The sequence below is a fragment of the Canis lupus genome, chromosome 28, assembly GCF_048164855.1.
Source record: "Canis lupus baileyi chromosome 28, mCanLup2.hap1, whole genome shotgun sequence".
Taxonomy (NCBI): domain Eukaryota; kingdom Metazoa; phylum Chordata; class Mammalia; order Carnivora; family Canidae; genus Canis; species Canis lupus.
The window spans coordinates 31,396,926-31,420,038 of NC_132865.1; the positions used below are offsets into that span (position 1 = coordinate 31,396,926).

The following is a 23,113-nucleotide window of genomic DNA, read 5'->3' on the forward strand; positions in this document are numbered from 1 at the left end:
CCTCTGAGGATATAAAGTCAATACATTAACCCTGATGACACTACCTCTTTACAAAGATTCTTATTTAAGTAATAGAAACATAAGGCTTGTCAAAACGAGGAAATGGGGCCATTTTGCCTTCCTATAGAGCTCCTGCAGTAAATCAAAACATATTATGTTGAAAAACGCTTTCTCATATTTTAGCAGCATAACATTTATCAAGAAATAGTTTTGCTGGTTAGAATTTTTGTTGAATGTCATAAAATGTTATTAAAAAATCTTTAATCTTGGGAGATAGCTGTATGTGTGTTGCTAATGCACACACACAAACGTGTAAGTACTATTCATTTTTCGCATGTTGGCATGTTGTAAAATTCTGTTTTCTTTTCATTCCTAGATGTTGTAAATAAACTGGATCTGTACAGTAGGTTTTTGTCAAACTCCCAGAAAGACAATTTTATTTTATAGCACATCCTAGAGTGACAGCCAGAAACTGTTCTGCACCACCTCAGTACAAACAAAATTAGCTTTTCACAATATTTTTGCAGATGTTAAAGGTCATTAATAGAATGAAACCAGATGACTAAAGCAATACATTTGGAATGATTGGGTTTTATTTTTCTCCCTAGCTTAAAGACACAGAGTCCCATTTTCTCTGCTACTTGGCTGGGTTTCACTTTTTTTTTTTCAGTTATTTAATGGTTTCCAAAATCATAAAAGTAAAAGTGGTAGGATATGTATTTCTTGGCTTATGCCACTTTCCTTGTTTGACAGAGTTGGAATTTTAGGAGGATGAAAATAGTATTAACTGTTCAAAAAAACCACACAGTTTAACAATTGCCCTAGCTTTCTGTTTTTACTGAGGTCAAATTTTTGTTATGAATCATTTGAAATCCTCTTTCCAATTAAAAAGAGAAGTGATAATTAACTGGAAGAAATACTACTAGATTTCTCTTTCAGTCTAGAAAGGAGAAGGCTCTTGTTTGAAGTACCGTGGCTTGATTAAGTGGTGCTGTGTGCTTTGTTAGGACAGGCTGGGGATGCTTCCTCTCCACACTGGTATGTACGTATGTATGTATGTATTTATGAGAGACACACAGAGAGGGGCAGAGACATAGGCAGAGGGAGAAGCAGGCTCCCTATGGGGAGCCTGATATGGGACTTGATCCCAGGACCCCAGAATCATGACCTGAGCTGAAGGCAGATGCTCAATCACTAAGTTACCCACGCACCCCTCCACACTCTTTTTATTTGTAACATCTGGGCCATAAGGAAGGAACTACAGTTTACACACTACAGTGGGTACGATGATGATACTAATATCTATAGATCAGTTTGAAACTCATATACTTCTGGAATGATCCTGCCTTTATTATTCAGTAAAGGTAAGTTGGAAAAAAAAGGTTTTTCATCATATAAGTTAAAAAACGAAACAAAACATGATTCACTCCATTTTTTAATGAAAATGAAATAGCCACAAAACCCTAGCCCTGGTTTCCCAGATTTCCTTGTGGATGTGTGGTGTGTGTTGAAGGAGTTAATGTGTTATTCTCCTATCTGGGACAGAGCAACTCTTCCCTGCCCTTCTTCCTTCCCTTCCCAACACAGCAACCCAGAGAGTAAAGTTAACTTTTCTGCAGGAGAAGGTCCTTAAGAGAGTGGGAGGAGGCGCACTTGGGTGGCTCTGTGGTTGAGCGTCTGCCTTTGGCTCAGGGTGTGATCCTGGGGTCCTAGGAATCCTGGGAATCCTGCTTTGGGCTCCCCGCAGGAAGCCTACTTTTTCCTCTGCCTATGTCTCTGCCTCTCTGTGTCTCCCAGGAATAAACACATAAAATCTTTTTTTTTTTTTTTAAAGGCAAGTGGGAGGAAATAGGATTTAAACACAACTGGATGGGTTGGATTGCACTGCGTCAGTGTGACTCTTCCTACTGAACCAGAGGGAAAGCAGAAGAGTCAGGAGACAGCTTAGTAGGTGGGCAGTGAAGGCATCTGAGATCTGAGCCAGATTGCTTAGTCATAGCTTTGAGTTCATTTTCTCCCTTTTGTCTCCCAGGATAGTTTTCTCCACTATTTTGCCCATTAGTCATTATGCGGATACTTATGAAAATAATATGGTGTAGTTATTTGAGTCAGTGCAAAGGAGAAGCAGCCTCTTTTCTCCTCCCTGACTGAGGCTAGCATGGTGGTGATTGAAGTGAACTTTGAAAGAAAAGTCCCTTTCTAGGGAGCAGAGCTGAGCTGTGTGGTCTGTGCATCCCTTCCCGTCTGAGGTATGTCTAGCAGACTCTACTGGAGATGCTGTTTTTGAATTTTGTGAACATCTTGAAATGTTTAAAAATGTAAAAATGATTTATTCTTATCTTCATATGTATTTGATGTGAAATAAAGGTCTGCTTTTGTAATGTTTCATAGGAAAACCTGTTGTCCCATTTATTGAAGAAATAATCTCAACTTATTGCGATGCTCTCATATTCCAAGTTCATGTATGCATAGGAAACTGTTTTTTATCTTCATAGCCATTTCTTTTAACCAGTGCTCCCTCTTATTATTATAGCTCTATAAGATATTTGAATTCTTGGTACTCTTCTTGTTACATTTCAAAATTATTTTGGTTATTCCTATGCTTTTATTATTCCTTACAGCTTTAGAGTTAGTATTTCAAATTCCATAAAATCTTATTGGCATTTTGATTGTAAATGAATTGAACTGGTAGAAAAAAAGGGGAGAAATTCAACATCTTCAAGATAATGGACTTGTCTACCTAAATTTTTCTATTTCTATTTCAATTCTTTTATGTCCATGAATAAAATTTTACGATTTTTTTTTCGTACAGGTTTTGCCTATGTGTGTATTAGATGCTACTACCATTACTACCCAGATTGAGCCAGATATAATTTTAAGTAGTTTGCATGTATTATTTCATTTAATCTTCACATTAATCCTTTGAGAAAAGTACCAATTATTATTCTCAGTTTTCAAATAAGAAAATCAGTTTTGAGGGATTAATTTGACCAATGTCATGAAGCCACTTATTGAAGGGCTAAATTGAAACTAAATTGATCTGACTTCATGGATTCTAATCATTATGTAAAGGTAATTTCTGGCTTTCTTGGTACTCTATGGGCTATATGCTGCTATTTTATATGAAATATTTTTATTGTATTTTTTATTTGTATATAGCTGGCATTTAGAAATGTTATTAATTTTTATACATTGACTTGTCTCTAGCAATCTTTCTGGACTCCCAGACTACTTTTTAAAGTTGCCTTCAGAAAGATATAGTCAACAAAACCAAAAGACAACCTATAGAATGGGAGAAGAGATTTACAAATGTCTCATCAAATAAAGGGCTAGTATACAAACTCTATAAGGAACTTACCAAACTCAACACCCAGAGAATAAATAATCCAATTAAGAAATAGGCATAAGACATGAACACACATTTCTGTAAAGAAGACATACAAATGGCCAACAGACACATGGAAAAATGCTTCATATCACTTGGCATCAGGGAAATACAAATCAAAATTACAATGAGATACCACCTCACACTGATTAGAATGGCTAAGATTAACAAGTCAGGAAATGACAGATGTTGGCGATGATGTGGAAAAAGGGGAACCCTCTTACATTGTTGGTGGGAATGCAAGCTGGTATAGCCACTCTGGAAAACAGTATGGAGGTTCCTCAAAAAGTTGAAAATAGAGCTGCCCTATGACCCAGCACTTAGGTATTTGCCCCAAAGATACAAATGTGATCCAAAGAGGCACCTGCACCCCAATGTTTATAGCAGCAATGTCCACAATAGCCAAATAGGGAAAGAGCCCGAATGTCCATTGACAGATGGTGGATAAATGTGATATATATATCTACACACACACAATGGGCTAATACTCAGCCATCAAAAAAAAAAAAAAAAAGAAATCTTGCTATTTGCAATGACATGGATTGAGCTAGAGAGTATTATGCTAAGTAAATTAAGTTAATCAGAGAAAGACAAGTATCATAAGGTATCACTAATATGTGGAATTTAAGAAACAAAACAGGATCATGGGGGGAGGAAGGGAAAAATAAAGATGAAGTCAGAGAGGGAGAAAAACCATACAAGACTCTTAATCATAGGAAACAAACTGAGGGTTGCTGGATGGAAGGGAGGTGGGGGGATGGGGTAACTGGGGGATGGACATTAAGGGAAGGCATGGGATGTAATGAGCATCGGGTGTTATATGCAACTGATGAATCACTGAATTCTACCTCTGAAAAAAATAATATACTATATGTTAATTAATTGAATTTAAGTAAAAAAAAAAAAGTTGCCTGCAGGTTCTTTTGGGTTTTTATACAAACACATTATTTGCCAATAACGACAGTTTTGGCCTTTTCAATTATTCTACTTGTTTATTTTTTATTTTGTCTTATTACAATGGCTAGTACCTCTGGTACAATGTTGAATATTAGGTATGCTAAAAGGTATCCTGGTCCTATTTCTGACTTCAACACTTCTGCTTCAAAAATTTTACCAACCTTCATGATGCTCAATATAAAGTGAGTCCTCTTTCTTGGCTATTGAAGTTCCTTTCTAAAATATGTTTTCTAAGAGCTTTTATCATGAATGGATATTGAATTTATCAAATGACTTTTTTTTTTCACTTTTAATCTGGTAATGTGACAACATAAATAGATCACCAAATGTTAAACTGTTCTTGAATTTCTGGGATACATGCTACTTTGTTGCAATATCTTATGCTTTGAAACATTGTTGGATGGGATTCCCAAAATTCTTTTTTCTTCTATTTTTCCCCTCTATTTCTATTCTCTGGAATATTTTGTTCAAGTTAGGAATTTTGGATTACTCTAAGAGTACAAAAGTCACCTAATATGGTGACTCTCTTGGAGGGAGAATTTTCTTTAATGCTTATTCTACTATTTTATTTTAAAGATTTATTTATTTTAGAGAAAGGAGAGGGGTAGAGGGAGAATGTGGAGCCCCACAAAGGGCTTGATCCCACAATCCTGAGACCATGACCTGAGCTGAAATCAAGAGTCGGATTCTTAACTGACTAAGCCACCCAGGCACTCCTATTCAGCTATTTGCAGATCTTGTTTTGTCTTGACTACATTTTTGAATTTCCAAGAAATTTGTCAATTTCAACTGGGTTTGTATTTACTGACATGTTATGCTCTGTATTCCACTTTGAGTAAAAATATTGTCTGTCTGTAGTTATCCTTTTTCTCCAATTCCTATTGTGATTATTTTCATGATTAGTCTTGCCAGAAGTTTGTCTGTTTTATTTTTTCAGAAGTTGACATTTCTGTTGTGTTGCTAATATCCACTATTTTGTGTACTTATGTGTGCACATTTGTGTGTTTTCTATTTAATCAAAATTTTCTTTAATCTACGTCTACTTCTTTCTTTTTCTTTGAGTTTATCTCATTGTTATTTTCTACTTTCTTGAGTCAAATGCTTAACTCATATATTTTTAATTATTATTATATTCCAATATAGGAATTTAAAAGTATAAACTTGCTTCTAAATATTTCTATATTAATATAATTTTCAACATATACTTTTAGTGCTCTAATTGTTATATACTTTTTATTATTTTTTGTAGCTAATGAATTATTTAGAAGGTTTTTTGTTTGTTTTTAGTTTTCATATAATTTTTTGAAAGAGCAGGAAAGTTGTATTTTAAGATTTTATTCCCAATTTTACTGCATTATGGTTAGAGGTAGTGGATATTGATATCAATTTTTTACTATGCCTGAGTGTAAATTCTTTGGAATTGGTCTATTTCTGGATCTATCTTTCTGTTAAAATTGTTATTCAAATCTGTCATATTTGTCTCCTTGATGTATCAGTTTGAAAATTAAGCTAAAACCTTCCTACTATTACTATGGTATACACTTCTCTTCGTGATTCTTAAAATTTTTGTTTTATTTATTATGAAGTATTTTGTAAATTGTAGCCAAATTCATAATTTTTATATATTTTTGGTGAACTTTCTCAACATGAACTGTTCCTTTTGGCCCTTTTTACAGCTTTTTGCTTAAATTCTATTTTGCAAACCTAGACTTTCTTTAGGTGATTATCTGCCTTTATTTTAACTTTTCCTGAGTTATTTTTTGTGGAACTCTAATAAACATCATTTGTATTTTGATAGGTGAATTTAACCCTTTCATACTTATTTTTTTAAAGATTTATTTATTTATTTATTCAGAGAGAGAGAGAGAGAGAGAGAGAGACTGAGAGGCAGAGACACAGGCAGAGGGATAAGCAGGCTCCATGCAGGGAGCCCGACGTGGGACTCGATCCCAGGTCTCCAGAATCACACCCCGGGCTATAGGCAGCGCCAAACCGCTGTGCCACCGGGGCTGCCCCTTATTTTTGTTATTAATATATCTCCACTCCCTATACTTTTTTTGAAGGATTTATTTTTACCCTTTCTTGCTTTTTAAAAATTGATTGAACAGATTTTCAGCTATAAAGTGTATAAGGTTTGAGGATCTAACGCAAAACATGGTGGCTATAGTTGATAACAATGTATTGTGTAATTAAAATTTGCTAAGAGAGTAGAATTTAAATGTTCTCACTAAAAAGAAAAGATAAATATGTGAAATGATGGATGTGTTGATTAACTAGATGGTGAGAATCCTTTCATAAAAAAAAAAAAAAACCCTGATTGAATTTTTTCCTCCTTTCCTTCTTAGCTTATTGGAAGTTACATTATATTAGGGTAACAGTTTTCAAACACTTTGGTTTTGGAAACTCTTTACATTCTTAATATATATTCAGGCCTCCCAAGTAGCTTTTGTTTATGTGGGTTATATCTTTCAATATTTGCTGTATGAAAAAAGTGAAATACTTATTTATTAATTTGTTAAAAACAAAATTTAAGGTATTATGTTAATATAAATAATGTGATTTTTGAAAAATAACTATATTTTCCCAAGCAAAAACAATTAGTGAGGAGGGAAATGTTTTACATTTAATAAATGTCTTTAATATCTGTCTCAAAAGAAGATAGGTGGATTCTCATATTTGCTTCTATATTTACTCTGTTCCGGTATGCTGTTTCAATTGACAAATATCAATAAAATCAAGTCTCATGCAGATATGTGGTTTTGAAAGGTTGGACAATGCAGACTCCCTGAAATGATCTCAGTGACACTCAGAAGTCCTCAGACCTGTTTTGAAAGCCACTACTATAGTATTACCTATAAATTTTTAGTATACACACAAAAATATATTTCTCCTCAAAGTTTAAAGTTTATCAGAATTCCTTTTCAAACAAAAACTTGACATTAGCAAACTCTTTATTTTCTTCATCCTATAATTTACATGTTGGAATTGTCTAAGTTTATTAATACATTTTTACAGACAAAATACATTTGCATTTATAAATAATCAACAATTTTGCTCCTGGGTGGCTCAGCGGTTTAATGCCGCCGTCAGCTTGGGGCGTGATCCTGGAGTCTCGGGATCGAGTCCCACATCCGGCTCCCTGCATGGAGCCTGCTTCTCTCTGCCTGTTTCTCTGCCTCTCTCTCTCTCTGTCTGTCATGAATGAATAAATAAAATCTTAAAAAGAAATAAACAATTCTGCTCATTTTTGCTTCTGAGTTCATTTTTTTATGCTGAGGAATATTTGGAAGTAGTTCTTTCTGACAATTTATTAAGTGGCAAATTATTGAGTAAATAATAATTATGTCTGAAAATATTTTTGTGTTCTGTTGTCTTCTAAATTTTTCTTTTTTCTTATAAAACTATAAATAATTACTATTTCATCTGAATATAAAGCTAACCCATTACAATTTTTAACATTTCAGACAATGCCAGCCTCTTTGTCCCCAGTGAGATGGAGTATATTCTTCTAAAGTTTCTAATCTCATACACAAATATGCAGAGCTCTAAAAGATAATGGGTTCATGCCACATATATATTTTAAAAGCTTTTATTTTCATATAAAACTGTATTTTCTTTTAAAGATTTTATTTATTTATTCATGAGAGACACACAGAGAGAGAGACAGAGAGACACACACACACACAGAGAGAGAGAGAGAGGCAGAGACATAGGCAGAGGGAGAAGCAGGCTCCATACAGGGAGCCCAATTCAGGACTCAATCCCGGGACTCCAGGATCATGCCCTGAGCCAATGGCAGACGCTCAACCACTGAGCCACACAGGCATTCCTAAAACTGTATTATAGCTATTTTCTATTTCTATAAATGTATATTGGCTGGAGACACGTTTTTCCTGTTTGCCATTTCTCTAAGGGTACCACACAAATGTTAACAAATATTTGTCAATTTAGTTACTTAGTTAAGGAACACTTACCAATCTTATACTGAGTGCTAGCCACTGAGATATAATGGTGAGGAGAAACAAAGACAGTCTCTTCCATTTGATTTGAATCACTGAATCACTATTATATGCCAGGCAACATTGTAGCTATCCAGGATACAGCTACATTCAAACACCATATAGCCTGTAAGGACAATGTATATTAATAATCACATATACATGTGTAAAACTGAAACTATGATAAATGAATGTTATGAGATTTGACTTTGTCTAGGAGATCAGTGGAGGCTTCCCTAAGTAAGTAATGATTGAGCTGCTATCTAGGAAATGAAGACTAGTTAAAAAGGGGAATGAAAGAATGGAAGAATTACTTCTCAGAAAGATTAAAGCATGTGCCCAATCTCTGATGACACAGAGCATGGTGTGCTGAGAAATTGCTGGAAAGCCAGTGTGGCTGGCATGTGACCTGGAGCAGGAGGCAAGCTGTGGGACAAATCAGTAGAGGTAGAGGGCCCTACAGAACATATGACAAAGCTTGATCTCTGTCTTCTGAACAAAGTGAAGGCAATACATTTCTTTAGTCATGGAAATGAGAGATGACTGTGTGACATAATCAGAATATGCTCTTTGGAAAGATTACTCAGGTTGCAGTATAGAGAAATTTATTTGTGGGTGGGGGCCAATTAGATGGCAAACATTCAATGAAGACATTATTGCAGTGGTGTAGACATATATGATGAGAGGTGAACTAGGTGACGGTGGTAGAAATTTGAAAAGGATGGATGGAAGGACTTGGAGAAGGAATGCAGAGGACCAAGTGATAGATTGCATAGGCCAGGGGTTGACTGATTTCAGTTGGTTTTCATGTTAAATGGTAACAATATTTTTGACAGAATATTAGACTGTAGGAGATTTGGATTCTAGTTTGGGGTTTACTGCTATCTTACAAAGAAAGACTTAGATGATACTCAAGTTGTTTGAGCTTCAGATTTCTCATAAGTGTTATTGTATATGAACTCTTAATGGACAGAGGTCACACCTGTCTTGCTCACTGATGTATTCCTGTGCCCAGCACAATACTTTATATAGAATAAGCTCTTCACAAACACTGATATTAATTGAGAGGTGGAATATGTTAGAATCACATATAATTTTACATTCAAAAGATGTGCATGGATCATTAGAGATGGATTTTATAAAATAGAGATCAGTTTTATTACTGCAGTGTTGGTCGTATTAATAAATACATAAAATATTTTTTATTATATCCTTTTATCTCTTTTATATAGAAAGTAATTTTCAACACAAAGTTCAATTTTTGGTATCATTATACACAGATTTTATGTGAGTTCCATTTGCAATGAACACTGCTTGACTGTGTATGGACAAATCACAGTTCTAGAAAAATCTGTGATTGTATTTTACTTTGAACATGAAATGTCCCGATGAAGTGAATTCAGTTGATCCCTTCAGTAGTTGGTAAATACAGGTAAATAAATAGCTCTACTCTCAATATCACCCCTTTAGTGCAAATTAGTTCTTTATTCAGGCATAATTTGGTGCCTGATGAAGTTTGTCCTAAAATGATGTTACCCCCCTTTTAAAAGATTTTATTTATTTATTTAAGAGGGAGAGAGAATGCATCATGGAGAGGGGCAAAGGAAGAGAGAGAAGTAGACTCCCTATTGAGCAGGAAGCCCAAAGCAGGACTTGATCCTAGGACCCAGAGATCATGACCTGAGCCGATGGCAGTTGCTTAACCAACTGAGCCACCCAGGCACCCTTGCTACCCTTTGTTTTTAAAAACTGAATGACTTTAAGAATTTACGTGGAATGTGTCAAGTGCAGAGTTTTTGATATGATGTATGTAAGGCTATACACAAAATCAATAAAATGTTAAGTGCCAAATTACAAGTAAACCTGCAGATAATTTATTTTTTCCTCATTTTCTGGTTGGAACTATCATTTTAGGATTATATGAGATTATATGGGTGGCTTCCATTCTCCCAAAGATCTCTATTTGCAAGGCATGATAAAATGACCCATGATACAATGATCTAGCCAACTAGGATGACCAATTGTGGTCATGTATTCTTTCTATCAGGCAAAGCTCACTTTCCAGTTGATTCAGATTTTCTCTAAGGCTCATTAATTTTTTAAAGATTATTTATTTATTTATTCATGAGAGACACACAGAGAGAGGCAGAGATGTAGGCAGAGGGAGAAGCAGTCTCCCTGCAGGGAGCCTGATGTGGGACTTAATCCTGGAATTCTTGGATCATGCCTTGAGCTGAAGGCAAGTGCTCAACAGCTGAGCCATCCAGGCATCCCAGGTTCAATAATTCTTTAAGTTCTCATGCTACTAGCTTGGGATTTACATTTTACATTTCTTCTTCTTGCATTCAGGTTTGATATTGTCTCCTTCAAAGCACCTCTTAGAGTCGACCTCCACTCAGTCACATTACCACCTTGTTCATGCCTGCGTTACACACTTTATGTCTCTAAAAACCAAAAGAGGATCTGACAATTACTTCCATGGGCATCCCTCCACCTTTTCACTACACTCTATTTCACAGAGAAGGAATGAGGCCAAGAGGGAATACTTGTAGTCAGTGGCTCACCTAGGATTTAAGCCTGCAGTCTGTCAACCCTCTTACTCAATATCTTGTCTGTTTTCTTCCCTTCTCATCAGTCTTGCATCCTGCCATCCAGTCACTCCTTCCTTCTCATAGTGATTCCTCACAATACACTGTAATGTTGCCTGGCTGCCAATCACATTAAGCCCAAGCTCCTCTGTAGAGTTTTCAAGGCCCTTCCCAGTCTGGCCCTACATAACCAAGATTTATTTCCTAAATCCTCCCAACATGCTGCCTCTATTTCATGGAGTTTAAGCTCTTACCTGAGACCATCCTGCTTCATGTGACTTATAGATCTCTCCCTCTCTGTCCTCCAAATATTCTTTTGCTTATCTAAGTTTAATTCATGTAATACTGTTCAACTGATACATATTTGAGTGCTTCTGTTGGATACCTTCCATTTTCGTTCATTCAAGAGAGAGTAGTATCATAATGCAGTAGGGAGTCTGTTGAGTACATTCTTGCAGAAATCTCTGAAAAGTAATATGGAAGGAAGAAGCTCTGTATGTCACCCATATCACTGGGGCTTGATTTCCATGCATATTCCCCTTGAGTATGTATAATAAAGACCTTTCATCTCTATTACTATTTGGCTTTGATAACCAAGCATCCATGCTTTTAATAAGACTTAGCCATACTTTTTCAATTATGGAGGTAGAGATGGAACCCATGTAAATATCTTATTCCATCTCCAAATGATAAATTGTGTAACGATATGAAATCCACTTTAAACATTACAAATGAAAGGAGTATGTGATTTAAAATGTCATGCTTTGGAGGTATTGTATGAACAAAATTCCTATAGTCAATCATCCAAAGCAAACTATTATTTAGGAACTATTTGAAAATAGATAAGCTGAAAATATCTTATTTTAAGAACAAGAGAAAAGTGATGGTATATCAAAAATTACTTTTTCATATCAACATATTGGATTTTGGGTTAAACTTATTGTTATTTACTTTAAAGAATCATAAATAGAACTTCAAAATATCTCAAAGGCAATAACTATTGGTGAAAGTCCATCTTACTCAAATTTCTCTGAAACTAATTTCTTTCTAACAGTGCACTATCAGATTAAAACCCAACAAAAATATTTTTAGTATTCTGAAGGTTTGGCTTGCTGCTTTAGAATGTTGTAAAAAATGTTTCAGAGGGTACAAACTTTTCTGGTCGACACCACGCGCACATACATAGAAATATACACATAAAATTCTCATGTAAATATACAATCTATGATATAAAAAATATTAGGGGCCTGCAATTCTTATTTAATTCCGGGATAATTTGAAATATATAAATATTGAGAGGTTTAAAATCTTAGAAGTTAATATCTGGAAGAGACTTTAACGATTGCACATAAATTACATACAAATGAAAAACTGAGGCCCAGGGATGTGCTCAAGGTAGTTAAAATTTAAAAGATAGTGATACTAATAATACTAACAATGATAAAACTACTTCTTTTGAGTGATTGCTCTGTGCCAGATAATGTCCTAAGTGTGTTAGCAGAAGATCTTGTTCAGTCCTTATAGGTAAGATTATTTTTCTTACTTTATGAATGAAAAAAAAATTGAGGCACAGAAAAGTAATTTCCATGCCCCAGTTTAACAGAGCAAGTGTATGTTTCTACGGCCTCCATTTATATTTGAAACTCAAAATAAATAATTACTATGATTAGGGGGTCCCTGGGTGGCTCAGCAGTTTGGCACCTGCCTTCTGCCCAGGGCGTGATCCTGGAGACCCGGTATCGAGTCCCGCATTGGGCTCCTTGAATGGAGCCTGCTTCTCCCTCTGCCTATGTCTCTGCCTCTCTCTTTCTCTCTCTCTGTGTGTCTCTCATTAATAAATAAATAAAATCTTAAAAAAAATAATTACTATGATTAAAAACAATTCAAGGGAGTAAGACAATGCTTTTTTTGTGTTCAAACTGCACTGCCTCCTCTCCTGACACCTCCTCAGTGATACCACTATGACAATGATTGAATTATCTAATGTGAACCGTAGTTTACGTAGCCTGTCCTTAGGACATACATCATGGGAAGTTTGTTCTTTCCATTAAAAAATTTGCTGAGCATGTAAGCATCATGTAGATGCCATTCTGGGAGAATAGTCTGATAGAGTAGAGAAGTAGAAACTAAAGAGCAGGGTGTGGGGAGGATGTAAGGACAGGGGAACCTCACGAACAAAGGCTTTGAGATGGGGGAGCCTAGAATGGGTTGGTGTATGAGGGTTCTTATTCAGATGGGGTTCAGAGAACATCTTTGTGAGGTAGGAATTCAAACCAAGGCCCCATTTTCTCAGTTTGTTTTTTCCATCTGGCTTTGAAAAAAAGGACTATTTCTCTTTTGCTCTCCCCCTCTTACCCTTCATGTCATGTTTTGGTATCATGACAAGTGCATGAAGTAAAAAATCCATTAATGTGGCCAACCCTCAATCATAAATAAGCTACTCTTGACCAGTAAATATCAATTCATCAAATTTACTTAATTATTCATAAAATAATTTGAAAAAAAGAACTCTTTTCTAATTTTTATTTTTCTTGAAAAGCAGTAGAACCTCGAAGGGAAGGATAATAACTTTGGAATCTTCTAGATCTGGTTCTGAATATGGACTGTTACCATTTGCTGGCCGTCATTTATGTGAGCAAGTTTCTTATGGTCTTTGAGCTTCATTTTTTTTTTTTCACTTATTAAATGAAGTAGTAATGGGTCTTGGGATCATGTTGAGAATTAAATGAAATAACGTGTGAAATCTCTTTGGCAAATGGCGCCCAAATGTTGTTGAATTAGTGAATAAAATGAGTTGAACTGAAATAGGATGAGAGGTGGTGCAAGGTAAGATGAAGAATTAAATAAAGGGACAGTGGCAAGATGGTCCAGGACTGAGCACGATCAGAGGAGGAGACCCAGCTCCTACGAACGCTGACTGTCTTGAGGTTGCAAAAGGCACAGCTGTCCCATCCTGCCTAATTTAGTCACATCAAGCCCCAACATGCCTTTGCCTCTTCCCAGCTGCTTTTGCTACGGACTGGGAAATGTGATAGCTGCTGTAGGCAGATCTCCTGCTGACAAATTGTGAAGCATGGGGGTACTTTGCAAGTTACTTTATCTAAGCTTCAGCTATGGAGGGCGTTTAGCACCGTCCTTCGCAATTTGTCAACACCTTGGCATTCTAGAACCACTTCCCAGGGCACCGAGTAAACATTCACACATTAGAGACGAAACAAGCTTCTCATTAAGAATCATATTATATGTTCTCTCTGTACTTTATCCTACTATTTTACAAAAGAAGGAATTTTTCAACTGGTGGTTTAGTAGACAGCCATAGGCTGTTTTTAAGAGTTCTAAAGGCTTTCCTGCCGGAGATTTTCAGGGGTCTTCTAGATATCCATGGTGGGAAAGTCTTTTGCAAACCTAACGACCCGGGCCCGTAAATATACATGCTATTCACACAGAAAGGATTTCCAAGATGACAAAATATGAAAGACAAAAGAGAGGAAGTGAAATAATTTCAGGACACTCTGTGCTTGTCAGTATCTATTTTGGGTTAATGACATGAACAGATGACCATAAACTTCATAGATGTGTTGGTGCCTTTTATCAATTCATTTGTTTAAAAAATGTACTGCTACAACATTCACTGCTTAGTTTTGACAAATGTACCATGGTTATGTAAGATGTTATCATTAGGGGAAGCTGGGTGAAGGATATACGGTAACTCTCTGTACTATCTTTGTAGCTTCTCTGTAAATCTAAAATTATTACAGAAACTTTAAAAAGTTTAAGCAAACATCAAAAATACTCACAAATATAGCAAAGTGAGATATTTAATTTTAACCTTGTCTTCCCTAGTCTTTTAGAATCTTATAAAGTACCAGATAGGAAAAGGGCATTTACTGAAAAACTATAATGAGGTGTTCTAGGCAATTGTGTTACAACAACAAACACAGCAGAAATATCCCTGCCCTTATGGCACTTCCATTAGCACAGCAGGCGAGACCAACGGGAAAGGGTACAAAGGAAGTAAGGAAAGGCAAGTAGGACACAAGGGAGGAAGGAAGGATCCACAAAGTGGATCTCATTGAGGTCCTGCAGAGGTGCTCTGTTGGGGGGTGTCTGGGGAAACACATTCTTGGCAGAGGAAGAGCCAATCTAGAGCTTTGGGAAAGAGCAAGGTGGCTGGAACACAGACAGGAAGAGGGAGAGTGGTAGAAGAGGAAGTCTTCAGTCCATCATGGTTATGTCTGTTCACTTCACTTTACCTTATGGTAAGTATGTTTTGCTTATATGGGAGGAAAGAGAAAGAACAGTTACCAGTCTTTCACGATAAGCCCTTAAAGTGGGAATAATCACCCCCAGTTTATAAGTGAAGAAAGAAGTTGAAGCTCAGAAAAAGCAAGTAGTTTACCCGAGGCCACACAGCAAAGCAGTAGCAGGGCCAAAGTTCTGTCATTATCTCTCAGTGTACACACAACCCATTCAAGCTGTCGTCTCTGCATGCTGCCACCTCTGCGTCCCTGCCAAGCCTCAACAGAGCCTAAGAGTAACCTGGATATGGGGACAATCTTTTAGGTTAGGGATGTTTACAGCAGAACACTTTGCACACATGGGAGTTTCATTGTACATGGAGGGCGTCTACAGTATTACATTTACTTGATTTGAGTTGAACATTTTAGTTGCTGACTAGGAAAAGAAAATGCAAATTTGGCCATGATGACATGGGGAAAAGTAAAGCCTGACAATTTAAAGAGAATGTAACAATAAAGTAAATATATAAGAAATGAATTGTTTATCATTAAAAACTGGGGGCACATAAGACAACAATATTGTCCTTGGCATAAGATCAGAAAGAAAAATCTCTCAGAAAACATTAGATATGACCCAACCGAAATTAGTAATGTGTAAAGCTCAGAATGGCCAGGGATTGGTTTAGGCCAGATTAAAAACATGTCTTAAAAAAAAATCTAGTATTTGCAGATGGTTGAACATTTTTAAATGAGCCATTTTTCTTGTCAAGTTATGCCTACCTTCACAAGAGATTACCGCTGGAAATACCCAGAATAAATATTATTAGCTCAGCACTTTTTGTGACAGTTTCAGATTTGTGGTTTGATAAGGTGGAAGATTCTGTGCTTCCTTCTTGTAGGTATCATTATTAGTAGCAGCAAGTGGGGACGTTCGACAACATGAATCCAGCTCATCAGTTGGGGTTACCTGCTCTGCCTTTCCTTTCCCTCGATTTTCAGTGGAGATGTCACTTCACTTTGCCTTGTTGGACACAGTCCTGTTGTCTCGCCTAGTCAGTTGGTATGACCATGACTCTGGTCTGATACATTCCAGTGCTTTCCTGTTGTCTGAGATGAGCACCATCCTTCTGTCTCTCAGTACCCAGGGGGCAATGATAAAAGAAGCTGCTCTGAGAGCACATGAGAGGGAGGACGGAATCAGTTCCTTACAGGGACAATGCTTCTCACAACACAAATTTTCAGAAGATGTGCACCTGATCCTGTGACTTACTTTTTCTCTTCCTTAGTTCCCATGAGACTATGTGAGAGGGTTCTTTAGCTAAGAACAATGTAAAAACCCTAAGATTCGAAACTGAAAGCTATTGTTTATACATAGACGGCTGCCCTACCCGGTCCATCCCTCCCTCCTCAACCGCCTGGAAGACAGGAAAGGGCCTGTGAGCTCTGTGAACATTGTGTCCTTGAACTTCTCTGGTGCAAGAGTTGTGTTCCCGTCCTCTTATTTGGGACAAGAGCCTTAGTTCTGATGAAGCAGCATTACAAGACAGTTGATCCAAAGGTTAGACTATTTTAGCATTTCTCCGCAGGATTAGCCAAACTTGATGAGTCAGCCGGGCTGTTGCTGGTTTAGCATTATTTAGAAATATTTTTAGCCATTTGTCATCTGTTTCTGATGACTTGAGCTAAGGTGGCTTGCTGAAAATCACACGGGAATGTGGACCCTGCTCAGGACTGTGTTTCTGACCATATGCAGAGAAATGTAGTACAACTGTGAATTCACAGCATGGTCAATTGCTTTCTTTTCATTGCTCACTTCAGAGTGGATATTATTAAGGAAATTGTATGTATATTTAACATTTTATTTTGGTGAAAGCACTGTCACCAAGGGACTTAGATTTATAGTGTAGGTTCAAATTCTACTTCTTAAGTAACCTTTCTTATTAGTTACGGGCCTCTGGAAATCTAGGTATAATGGCAGTACTTTCTGAATTCAGTTCAGCATTTTATAAAATGATTATTGTTGTTTGTTTTTATAAAAATTTTGCATTAGCAAAATTATCTGTACTTGAAAGTTTAAAAATATATACTCATCATATTCACTAATGACAATGACTTTCTCCTACTCTTCTTTTGAAAGTTACAGTTAAAGACATTGAATTTGAAGGCCTATATTTTGAAAAGAAATCTTTACTTAATTATGTTCATAATTGGAGAGTATCTTCTGTTGTGTTAGAACAATTCCTCAGAAAACTATTATTTTACCTATCTGCTTTTTAATATATGGCAGCAGATTTTTGTAGTCTAAATAAGAGAACTCTCCAAATAATTATCTACCATTTCCCTTCTTTTAATTTTTTTATTATTACTTTCTCTTCTTTATAGGATATAAATCATGTAGTCACAAACTTGCACTCCTAAACTTAGTCTATAGTTTATATGATGATGTAGCTGAAGATTGAAAGATAAGCATTCATCCTCCATCTTGAGAAAGGATTAACTTCCCAACTGAAAAACAGAATCCCAGTTTCTTCAGATGGAGAGGACTATAAGCCATATGGGAGAAAACACATTTATTTACACTTTTCTTTGTAGCTGGATAGACAAAATTCTGAATCCTATTCTGCTTTTGCCAGCAGTTTCACAAACATTATCTCTCCTGTTTGAGCTTCCATTTCCTCTATGGGAAGCAACAATGATCAGATCTACTATTGTGAATGGCAAAGGGGTTAACATCTTAGCAAGTGACTGGGTCCGTACTTGGTACCAGGGACATGAATAATGAGTGATGAACAGTCACAAGTGGGAACTGATTTGAAAGAAGGGGTGATGTGAGTTGAATCCCAGCTAAACCACCTTCTGGCCAAGTGATTGCGGGCATCTAGCTATTTTCTTGAGCCTTTGATTGCTGATCCAATAATTTTATAATAATACCTGTTTGTTTGGATTGCTGCCGATATGATGCCTAGAATATGATTGACATATGCTGATATATGGTCATTGTTACCATGATGACTGTTGCCATTTGCCTTTCCAGACGCTCTCACCTCTGCCTCCTGCCTGAGGTGCACCTGTGAAAGGCATGGGCAGGCTACTACAGTCCTTTGTCTCTACCTCAGATGTGGTCTGACTCCCAGGCTGATCATTAGGGGCAGAGCACTCATTCTTCTCCTCCTCAGGTGTTCAGGGGATCTCTTTCAGTTTCCTCAAGGGTGGATGCCAATTGCCTTCTGCATGATTTTGGGAGCTTCCTTCTGCATTTTATGTCATGTGACTTAAACAGGGATTGCTTGGTTGATATAGTGGCCATTTGGGAAGGATTGCGGATGGTACTGTTGATAGTCATGTTTACATTGATGCTTGTGTCATTTTATCCCCTAGTTCTACAGCACTTTAGCCCGAAAGGTGCTATCTACACTGCAAAAAGCATCGTTTTCTTTCTCTCTTTCTCCTCCTTTCCTTTTCAAACACAAGTTGCTCCTTATTTGTATATGTAGCCAGATCTCTGAGGTGTGGATCAGAATGGATGATGATAAGTGTGTATTTCAGAATCTTCTATCTTAGGGCACACATTACTAAGTTTCCACTGGTATAACTGAAAAAAAAAAAAAAAAAGAAACAAAAAACCCCCACAAGAAACCAACTGAGAATAGTTGGCTAACAAAATGAGTCAAAGGGGGAAAAACTTAAGGTTTAAATAAGGGATTATTATAAACACGAAGACAGGGGAATGGTATGAGTGTTTTCACGGGCTCTTGGGGTAAGTCGGATGAAAAGAACCTATTACAATTATAATTTTAAAAAACAGCACCACTACATATTTAGACAGATTGCAAATGCTCACTGCAAATATCTCTTCTGGCTGAAAAGTGGAAGTTTTGATCAAATTTTGGAAAGGAAGGAGGAAAAAAGTCTTTATATAATTTACAACCTATAAATAACTTTTGGCAACATGCTAAACTTGGTGGATGATGTTTTCCCATTAAGTCGTTTGCAGCAAATGGACTAGATTCTTAGGAAACAATTCCAAGGGAGAGAACCATCAAATGTCTATTCTCAACAACTTCCATGTCATTAAAAATCCATATTCTAACCACAGAGGTGGGATGTGGAACAAGATAAATGTATAGGTTGATTGGATTAATATGAAGTACTAAAATAGGCAAAAATAACCTATAATCATTGAAATCAGGTCTGTGATTGCCTGGGGCAGGGAGTAGGGGAGATTAACTGGAAAGTGGCATAAAAGAATGTTCTGGAGTGACAGAAACCTGTGAATGGATTAGGTTGGTGGCTGTATGGATGTGTATATTTGTCAAAACTCACTGAACTGTTCTTATAAATATGGCAAGTATTTTATTATATGTTAATTATACCTCAATAAAGTTAACTGAAAAATTGAATTTGTACTAAGGCATAGAAGAGAGAATAAATATTAATTATGAAACCTATTAAGAATTACAGACAATTATCACATATATAAAATATGAGTATGAATAGATACTAAACTCTGAGCAAATTAGAGCACACAATCCCTTGAAATTAATCTTCGGTAGGTTGTTGATTAAAGCTGGCTAGCTTTAAACTAAGAATTGTGTGCTTATTTTTTGTAGTTTCATTCATTTAATTGACTGTTGGATCTGACTCAAAGTCTTCAGAGTCCAGATTCCTAAGTCTACAGGCTTTGGCCCGTAATGGCACAATATTTGAGTTAAGAGAAAAAACAATACAGATGTTCATTTAGATGTGCACAAATATCCAAAGACTCTTGGCCTCATATTTAATTTCCTCAGTAAAATATGTATCTTGGTACAAAATTATAAATATGTGAATGCTACAATATTTTTCTGGTATTCCTCTGTAGCCTGGTTTTCCCTTCTATCTATAAGGTTTTGTGCAGCAACAGGTTAAAGCAAAAAAAAAAAAAAACCCTTGTGATCTTGAGGCATATATACAGGCATTCCTTGTTCCATCATGCTTTAGTGTGTTTTGCTGTTGTTGTTGTTGTTTTATAAATTGAAGATTTGTGACAACCATGAGCCAAGCAAGTCTGCCGGTGCTATTTTTTCCAACAACATTTGCTCACTTTGTGTCTCTGTGTCACATTTTGGTAATTTTCACAATATTTCAAACTTTCTCATTATTATTATATTCGTTATGGGGGTCTGTGATCAGATGTTGCTATTGATGTTGTATTGATGTTGCTATTGTAAGTATTTGGAGGCGACACAAACTACTCCCAAAGAACATGACAAACTTAATGGATGAATATTGTGTGTTCTGACCAGCTGCTCACGATCTCTCTTCCTCTCTTCCAGCCTCCTTATTGCATGAGATACAACAATATTGATATTAGGCGAATTGATAACCCTACAGTGGCCTCTAAGGGTTCAAGTGAAAGGAAGAGTTGCATGTCTCTCACATTAAACCAAAAGGTAGAAATGAGTAAGCTCGGTGAGGAAGGCATGTTGAAAGCCAAGATGGGCCCAAACCTAGGCCTCTTTGCACCAGTTAGCCGGGTTGTGAATGCAAAAGAGAAGTTCTTGAAGGAAATGAAAAGTGCTACTCCAGTGAACACACAGAGGATAAGAAAGTGAAACAGCCTTATTGCTGAGATGGAGAAAATTTGAGTGGTCTGGAGAGAAGATCAAACCAGCCATGACATTCCCTTAGGCTGAAGCCTCATCCTGGGCAGGGCCCTGACTCTCTTGGATTTTGTGAGGCTTAGAGAGGAGAGGAAGCTGCAGAAGAAAAGTCTGAAGCTAGCAGAGGGTGGTTCCTGAGGTTTAAGGAAAGAAACCATCTGCATAACATAAAAGATAAGGCTAATCAGCGTGTGTTGATGGAGAAGTACGTTAAATTATCCAGATCTAAAAAAAAATATAAGTTATCCAGATCTACTAAAGATAATTAACAAAGGTGGCTGCACTAAATAAGAGGTTTTTGAAGTGAGTTGAAATTGCCTTCTATTGGAAGAAGATACCATCTAGGACTTTCAAAGCTAGTCAATGCCTGGCTTCCATGCTTCAAAGGACAGATTGTTCTGTTAGCGGCTAATGAAGCTGGTGGTTTCAAATTAAAGCCAATGCTCATTTGCCATTGAAAATCCTAGGGCCCTTCAGAATTATGCTCAACCTACTCTGCTTATACTGTATCAATGGAATGACAAAGCCTTGGTGGTGCATCTATTTCCAGCATGGTTTATTGAATATTTTAAACCCACTGTTGGGAGCTACTCCTCAGAAAAAAAAAGATTCCTTTCGAAATATTGCTGTTCACTGACAAGGCACTTGGTCACCCAGGAACTCTGATGGAGATGTACTGTGAGATTAATGTTGTTTTCACGTCTGCTAACACAACATCTATTCTTTAGGCACTTGATTAAGGGGTAGGTAATTTTGACTTTCAAGTCTTATTATTAAGAAATATATTTCATTAGGTAGAGCTGCCCTAGATGGTGATTCTTCTGATGAATCCGGGCAAAGTAATTAAAAACCTTCTGAAAAGAATCGACCATTCCAGATACCATTAAGAACATTCGTGATTTGGGAGGGGGTGCTGGGTGGCTCAGAGGTTGAGTGTCTCCCTTCAGCTCAGGTCATGATCCTGGGGTACTGGGATTGAGTCCTGCATCAGGATCCCCACCGGGGATTCTGTTTCTCCCTCTGCCTATGTCTCTGCCTCTCTCTCTCTCTCTCATGAATAAGAAAACAACAACATCACAGCATTCATGATTTGTGGGAAGAGGTCAAAACATCAACATTCACAGGAGTATGGAAGAAGTGGATTCCAGTCCTTGTGGATGACTTGCAGGGAGGGGTTGAAGACTTCAGTGGAGAAGTAACTGCAGGTGTGGTGGAAAGAGCAAGGGAACTAGAATTAGAAGTAGAGCCTAAATTACTGCCATCTCATGATCAGACTTGAGCAGATAAGGAGTTACTTCCATGGATGAGCAAAGAAAGGAGTTTCTTGAGCTGGAATCTACTCCTGGTGAGGGTGCTGGGAAGCCTGTTGAAATAACAACAGAGGATGTTAGAATATCACATAAACTTAGTTGATAAAGCAGTAGCAGAGTTTGAGAGGATTGAATCTAATTTTGAAAGGAATTATACTGTGGGTAAAATGCTATCAAGCAGCATCGTATGCTACAGAGAAATCACTCATAAAAGGAAGAGTCAACTGATACAGCAAATTTCACTGTCTTATTTTAAGAAATTGCCACAGCCATGCTAACCCTCAGGAACCATCACCCTCGTGGTGGTTAGCAACCATCAACTTTGAGGCAATACTCTCCCAGCTGAAAGCTCAGATTATGGTTAGCATTGTTTAGCAATAAAGTGTTTTTTTTTTTTTTTTTAGATTTTATTTATTTATCTGAGAGTGAGAGTGAGAGAGAGAGAGCACGAATGGGGGTGGGGAGGGGCAGGGGGAGAGGGAAAAGCAGTCTCCCCATGTTGGACCTATGAAACCAAACCCAACATGGGGCTCAATCTGTGATCTTGAGATCATGACCCGAGCCAATGGTAGATGCTCAACCAATTGAGCCACCCAGGCATCCCCAATAAAGTATTTTTTAAAAATTTAAAAAAAATTATTTTTTTCAATAAAGTATTTTTAAATTGAAGTATGTACATTCCTTTTTAAGCATACTGCTGTTGCATACTTAATAGATTACAGTATATTGTAAACATAACTTATATATGCTGGAAAACCAAACAAATTCATTTGACTCACTTTGTTGCAATATTTACTTTATTGCAGAGGTCTGGAACTGAACCTGTGATATCTCCAAGGTACAGCCCAGATGTAGTCGTGTTGTCCTCACTAAAACAGGTGCTGCCTTTGAACCCTGTAACTCCCAGAGAAACCCTACCATCAAGTTAGAAGGGAGGCATAGATAGGGACCAGCCTCTGGTCAACCAGAAGCTTGCCAGGAGTAAGCTACTATGT

The 23,113-nt window shown here is 36.9% G+C and overlaps 1 long non-coding RNA gene across 1 annotated transcript; it reads left to right on the forward strand.

Annotated features, from left to right (window-relative positions):
• Positions 1-1,910: 1,910 nt before the first annotated feature.
• LOC140620005 (uncharacterized) lies at positions 1,911-21,859 on the forward strand. Its single transcript, XR_012019761.1, has 2 exons — positions 1,911-2,249; positions 20,482-21,859. It is a non-coding gene; the product is annotated as an uncharacterized lncRNA (long non-coding RNA).
• Positions 21,860-23,113: the final 1,254 nt, after the last annotated feature.